Consider the following 7,080-nt stretch of genomic DNA (forward strand, 5'->3'; position numbering starts at 1 on the left):
CATGGAAGTCAAGGCATTATAGAGTTCAAGTGCAGAAATGAAAATACAAAACAGTGAAACATAGTTAGTTTATCTATGAAGGAAGTCAGAGCATCATTGATGAGTTCTGAGTATCATAACTAAACACCACTGCAATGTAAGTATTGGAAGATGCCATCATAACAAGAACATACAAGAACTCTTCATGAATCTTGAGTTGTCTAAGTAGAAATCTGCATTAGGTTAAAAATATACACAATATGCACATAGAGCAGTAGCTGAGCCAAAAAGTCTCCCAATTGAAAACACTTATGAACAAAGTGAGATAGGTTATTGTATCTGGGGAGTTTATGAAGAGAAACCTCCCTCAGAATTCCAAAATACATCTTCCTGTAACCAGAAACTGATCTTCAAAAAGACTGCTAAAACCAGAAGACAAAGCTTGACTTTCAGCAGTTTCGTAGTGCAAGTTTAACCATAAATTACTCCCACCTCAGAACGAATTTGAAGAAACTGAAAGATGTTTTTGTATTTCAGCATGTTAGGAAGAAAATACTCTTTCAGTTTGAAAAATTGAGTTCTCAGATGCTCAGGAAAGCTTCTGGAAGTTAACTAGTAAAAACAGTTTTTCTGCTGAAACAGGCTACTTCAGGGGTTTCGTAGCGCGCTACGAAAACACTGATTTCGTAGTGCAAAAAAAATATTTTTACACTATCTGCACTACAAAAATGTGGATTCATAGCTAGTTTCAAAATTTCTCCAAAATGATGTGAGATATGACTTCTAAACACATGGTGAGGCTTCTAGGACATGGAATGAAGTTGTCAAACATTATTTGAAGATGGACATGAGACTCTAACCCTATGACTTAGACTCTAAAACATAAAAATGACTTCACCATGACTTGACCATGACTGGTACAAGAATTGAGAAACCATGTAAGTTGTCCAAATTTTTTAAGGAAGTTTTACAGTGATAACACCAACCATCTAGGTATTTCAATGTAAGAACATGCATCCCATGTGAAGGAGGGGGATGTGGCAATAAAGAATTGGGTTCGTAGTATTATGAGGTCAAACTAAATAGGCAACATTCATAATTGTTGGGAACTATATAATCAAACGTCCAAAGGGAAATTCAATACGCACCTATAAAACCTTAATTAGGCCATGAATGCATGGATATCAACATGAAAAAATATCTTTGTGTAGTGAGAAGAATTTGAGGGGCACCTCTAGACATAATAAGTCATGTCATGAAGTAATAATAACGTAATATTTATTAAGCAATGGTGTATCCTATTGGGGATATTCATTTTGATATGTAAATCACACTTAGGAATGGGTGTAGGTAAGTATAACCAAATGATATAATAAATTAGTTGTTAATTGCAAAATAGAATGGAATTGTATAAGAAGCCTACTATGGTATCCAATCACATAGGGGTAAAATCCTACCATGAATCCAATCGCATAGGGGTAAAAGAGTTTTCCAAAGTTGTTCTCATACTTGCATTATAGTGAAAACAACGTATAAGTACTTTATTGCACAAGTTTGATTTAGGAATGAAATAACAAAAATAAAGGAATTAAACATTCTTAGCTAATGTTATTAAAGGCAGTGCGTACTCCTTGTTGTGCCAATGGAAAGAGGTGGTATTGTTAATTGTCTGCAAAAATATTTTTGGGCAGTAGCAGGTTGGGGAAAAACAAAATCAAGAAAAAAACAACCTCAGAAGTAAAAAAGGGTGACCTCATGAGAAATTTATTACAAGAAATCAACCGAGAGAACCAACAAAGGCGTCATTTTCCATAATAAGAACATCAAAATTGCACGTTCAAAAAACAAGAATTAAAAGGAAGGTAAGAAAAACATCTAAGAGATTACCTTACATTCACCATTGGATCTAGAACCGTTGAATCCATTAATTTAACCTATGCTACTCCCTATCTAGAAAGAGGGGAAAAAGTTATTACTACACATATAAATTGCATATAAGGCCACCCCTGCAAATAACATAAATAAGTAAGACAAGGCGTAGGTGAATGTCATAAAAGAAAATAGTATTACATGAAGGTGAACAAAACTCGAAACTAGTTGGAATGGAACCCTAGTTTGAGCGGTATATTGACAAGACCCAAGTAAAAATATTAGCACCAAAAGAGATAATGCTAGAGGAAAGCAAAGTATAATGTCTAAGGAAATTTAGCTAAAAGAGACACCATAACTGTATGTGAGATGAGTTTAAAGAAAAATAAAGTTGCACTTTTCCATAAGAAAATTTTGTACTTGTAAAGGCTAGCAATAGACAAATGTGATATTTGGCCAAATTAAGCCATGCCTCCATGATGCACGTACACTAACAAGGGGGTTTGTACATGGCACTGGTCTAAGAAAAAATTCCACCACAAAACCTCAAAATAAAATGAAGAACGAAAAAACGAAAGGGAGAGAAAATGAAAAAGGTAAGAGATTAGGATTTTCGTGTGGAGATCCCCACCCTCAATTTTCATCCTCGCATCCCAACCGTCCAAGCATGTTAGTGCGATCACATGTATCCCATGTGAAGTAGGGGGACGTGCTATAAAGGATTGGGTGCATAGTATTCTGAGGTTGAGTTGAATAGGCTACATTGAGAACCGTGGGGTACAATAACCAAACTTCCAGGGAAGATTTAATTCACACCTGTAAAACCTTAATTATGCCATGACTACATGGATATCAGCATCCATAAATATATTTGTGTACTATGAAGAATTTGAAGGGAACCTCTAGACATAATAACCTAATGTGTATTAAGAAGGGGTGTACCCTATTGAGGCTATTCATTTTAATATATAAATCACACTTAGGAATGAGTGCAGGTTAGTAAGTGTATGGTTCTATGGTGTGAATCCCATCAGCAAAAAAATAGCACTAGGTTTTTTATTTTTTTAATACAGTGCACAACCCTTTCAGGTTCATCTTCTGTCTAGTATGTTCGAGTTATCTTTTCCATCCCGGTGAAGAAGAGAATCATACTTTCATTTTTATGTTTAAAAACAATTCTAGGTCATGTATAATCGATTGGGAACAAATTCGAGTCATTTCATCTTTCTGAAATTTGAAATATAGTTTTTTTGGAGCATTATGAAATTATTTCGCAATGCGTGTGGGATTTTAACTATGCTATGAATTATTTCGTAGCGACTACCAATAGAAATTTAAGGACGCTATGTTTGGGTTTTAAATGCTTCTTTCACCTTCCCATTGAACCATTTGATAATATGAATCCAATGTAATTCACTGAGGACGGAAACAAATCGGAAGGTGAGAGAAAAATCTCCCATGGTATTTGTCAAATTCAATCCATATTCTTGATTTGACTTCATATGTTAATGTTGCATGGAATACTATGAAATTTGAGGTTAATGCAAAGTTGTGTGTGGAGTTAGCCTTGGGTTATTGGCAGCCCGGGTAATGTGGTCTATCATCAAGTGGTATCAGAGCTCAACCACGTTCTTTAGGGAATATCAAAGCCTCAACATTCTTTGGTGATGTAGTTAGAATAACATAGATTGGATTTTAGAGTTACAGTACAACAGAAAGTGAAATGAAGTGATAGTGGAGATGCTCACATGTCAATAAGATTTGACCAATGAACAAATGGAATTTCTAGGTTTTAAGATAGCTTGACAGTGAAAAGAGGTTGAAGAGAAGAAGAACCTTACACCAAGAGGGGGAAAAGTGGAATTTTTAGGAAGTAAGTGAGATGATTGCAAGGAAGTGAAGAGTTGATATGCTCTTCAGGAAAAACAAGTGTATTGGTTGGAAAGGAATTGGTTCAGCAAGTAGATCCAAGAAATATTGTTGAAGATGAGATCTTATTATAGATCTTATAAAATTGAATGTGATGTTTATGCTAACTTGGTCATCAAAAGAATAATCTTTGCAAGACTCGATTGGTAGCAACTACCATATCAATTATGCTATGTCAAAGGAGAAGCAGAAGGAAAATCTCTTAGATGAGGGAATGGTGACATAATCCAACTGCAAAATAAATTTTGGAAAACTAAGAATAGTGAGCAGTTGAATATCCATCATCCAACAACTTTGAAAGTTGAGGAACAAGAGTGCTCAAGAAGAGGTTCTACTGTAGAGAACCTAGAGAAGAGAAGATATGAGGAGGATGACTTGGTATGGGTGAAAATCAACAAACTTGTTATAGGGAAGACAAGGGATTGTTGCAACTTACTAGTAGACAAGTAGAGCTCACAAGAGGAAGAGATCAAGATGAATGTTATTAGTCATAGTAGGGGTTCACAGGAAAGTCACAAGTAAAAGAAGAAAAGTGCCAAAGTAGTTGGACTCAAGGGAATGGGGGATGAAGGATTTCAGAAGGAGATGGTTGAGTTAAGAGTAGAAATCAATCATGTGAAATTGTTGCTACAAGAAAGTCAAGATGACCAGAGTTATGGTTGGATAATGAGGAAGAAGAAGGTGAGATGGCATTCGTTGTAAAGGAAGTTGAGACAGAATGTGCATGTCAAATTGGAAGAAGAAATGAGAGAAACTGAGTGTGAAATGGATGTTTTTGTATGTAAATTTGGATAAGTATTGTTCTTTGATGAAGAGGTAGAGTTTTTGGAGGAATGATTGGCAAAATATCCATGTGATGGATATTGCATAAAGGTTATAAATACAATTCAAGAAGATTTTTCTGAATTATATGAGGAGCTAGAATTCTTGGAAGAGAGGATAATGAACCAAGGATTGCATATTCAAAATGAAAAATCAAATTTGGAAAAGGAGAAGATTTTCTTGGATGACAACGAAGATGAAACTGCAAGCTATAACCAGTAGGTTGTAAAGGAAAGAAATAAACCAGAATTAAATGAATATTGTTTAAATTTTGTAACAAAAGAAGGTATGCATCAACCTTAAGACAAAAAATTTTAGCCAAGGACTGAATTAGAAGATGAAATTGAAAAAATGAAAGTAGGAAGGTATAGGTATTTGTATGAAGAGACAACCTATGAATCTAAGGAAATTTTTGCAGCAGAAGAAGTAGAAGGAGGTACAAGTTGATTAAATATATGTTAATATTTTTAAGTTTAATTGTGCAGATGACAATAGTGGAAGGTAAGGACATTTGCAGTAGCCTAGAGAAAAGAGTGGTCGAAGGGTTCCATAGAAAAGAACCAAAAAGATGTGAAAAGCCCAAACTTAGGACAAAGTTTGGTGAGCTATCATGTAGAAAGATTGAGACTTGTTACTGTATAGGCATGTTTCCACTCATGAGTTGAAGTTGTTACGAGAAGATGAGATGTGTATGACCAAGAGGTCATAAATTTTCATACCTTGGGAGTCTCATGAAGGTGAATAGATGAAGCAAAAAATTCGATAAACACTAGATCAAAATCTTCCCAATGTGATGGGATGGTCACATGATGACGTTGGGAGAAATTTTAAATTTTTTGTAAGAAATTGTAAATATTTACATTAAGAAGTGAATTTTGTTTTCAAAATAAATTGGAGGAATTATTTCCTAATGTAAATATATTTTCATTTTTCCTTATTTTGTGGAGAAGGGGAACCAATTCATCTTGGGACTCTTGGTTTCCCCATGTTAGCTTTATTTTAAAGAGAAAGAGTGTTTGGAAAGTGTGAAGTGGAGGAGAAGAGAGAAAGGTCGAAAGAGGCTTGGGCTGCATTTGCCCACATTTTATATCTAGCAAGGTTTAATGTATATTTGAATTTGATTAATGAGAAACATGTTTATAAGCCTCCGTGTTTGTTAATTTATCTATCTGTATATTGTTAATGAAGATGTGATTTATTAAGGTTGGCACTTGTTAAGTCGATTTATATTAAGGATCTGAATGTGTCGAGAAGTGTGGTGGTTGTACGCTTTCGGGGAAAGTTGATTTTTGTTCAAGTGTGATTTGGAGTTGAACATATATTCACGTGCGTATGGCTTAGAGATTGAGTTTCATAAATGTGTTGTAGATGTTATATATTGATGGTATGCTATTATTGAGCCTTGTATTGTCATGGATATTTGAGTACCTACTATTGATATGTGACCGGTGCTAGTACATTGTAGGTTGAGTTCAAATTGAAATAAAATATGAATATTGTGGCCTCAACCGTTGTGTGGTTTGTTCACGGTTATTTTTAGTTTTTTTTCAAAATACCTCTTGGGAGGTTCCTATGCCTTCTCGATTAGTAAGTGCATGGTTATGTGGTGTGAACCCCATCAACAAAAATATAACACTCTCTTTTTTTTTTTTTAATATAGTCCACAACCCTTTCATATTTCTCTTCTATCTTGTAAGTTTGAGTTAGCTTTGAAATCCTAGTGTAGAAGGGCATCATAATTCAATTATTGTGTTAAGAAGCAAGTCTAGGCCGTGTAGAATCGATTGGGAACAAAGGTGATTCGTTTCAACTTCCTGAAATTCAAAATATAGTTTTTTTGGGGTGCTACAAAATTATTTCCCACCACCTACATGATTTTAACTGCACTATGAAATTATTTCATAGCACCTATTGGTTCTAAAATGCGGATGCAAATTAGAGTTTCATTTACTGTCAATTTTGGTAAGTATAATTCGAGGATCATCCAATTTATATGGACTTAGAGATAAACTAAACTAAGCTAGGTGAAGAAATGCCAAAGCTTCCTTACAAGAGGTCTTTCATTGGGATCTCCAACACCTATTTAGTCATTTAACAAATTGAAATCTAAAGACATTGTGACAAGTGTAAGAAATATTAAAGCTCCCTTACAGGAGATTGTTCATTAATATTTCTAATCATATTAATCAACAAACTATTTAAACTAATGAAATCAAACATTAAATAAAAATTCAGATTCATTGAAAGAAACATTAATAGTTTCTTACGAAAGGTCATTCGTTAATATTTCAAACATATGAACCTAGTGAAATTTACAAACAAACATAAAATGAAAGCTTACCAAAACAAAAGTGTACTTGCTAGACAATGAGAGCCCTTCCAAGTATTCACAAGCACATCAAAAGAGAAGTCAAATGTAGAAGATCAAAGAAGCTCCATTTTATTTATCATCAATTGCAAATTGCAATTACAAGTTCTACA

This window comes from Pinus tabuliformis, chromosome 1_1 (genome assembly GCF_031772625.1).
Source record: "Pinus tabuliformis cultivar Carrire ecotype Pingquan chromosome 1_1, CPIR1, whole genome shotgun sequence".
NCBI classification, from domain to species: domain Eukaryota; kingdom Viridiplantae; phylum Streptophyta; class Pinopsida; order Pinales; family Pinaceae; genus Pinus; species Pinus tabuliformis.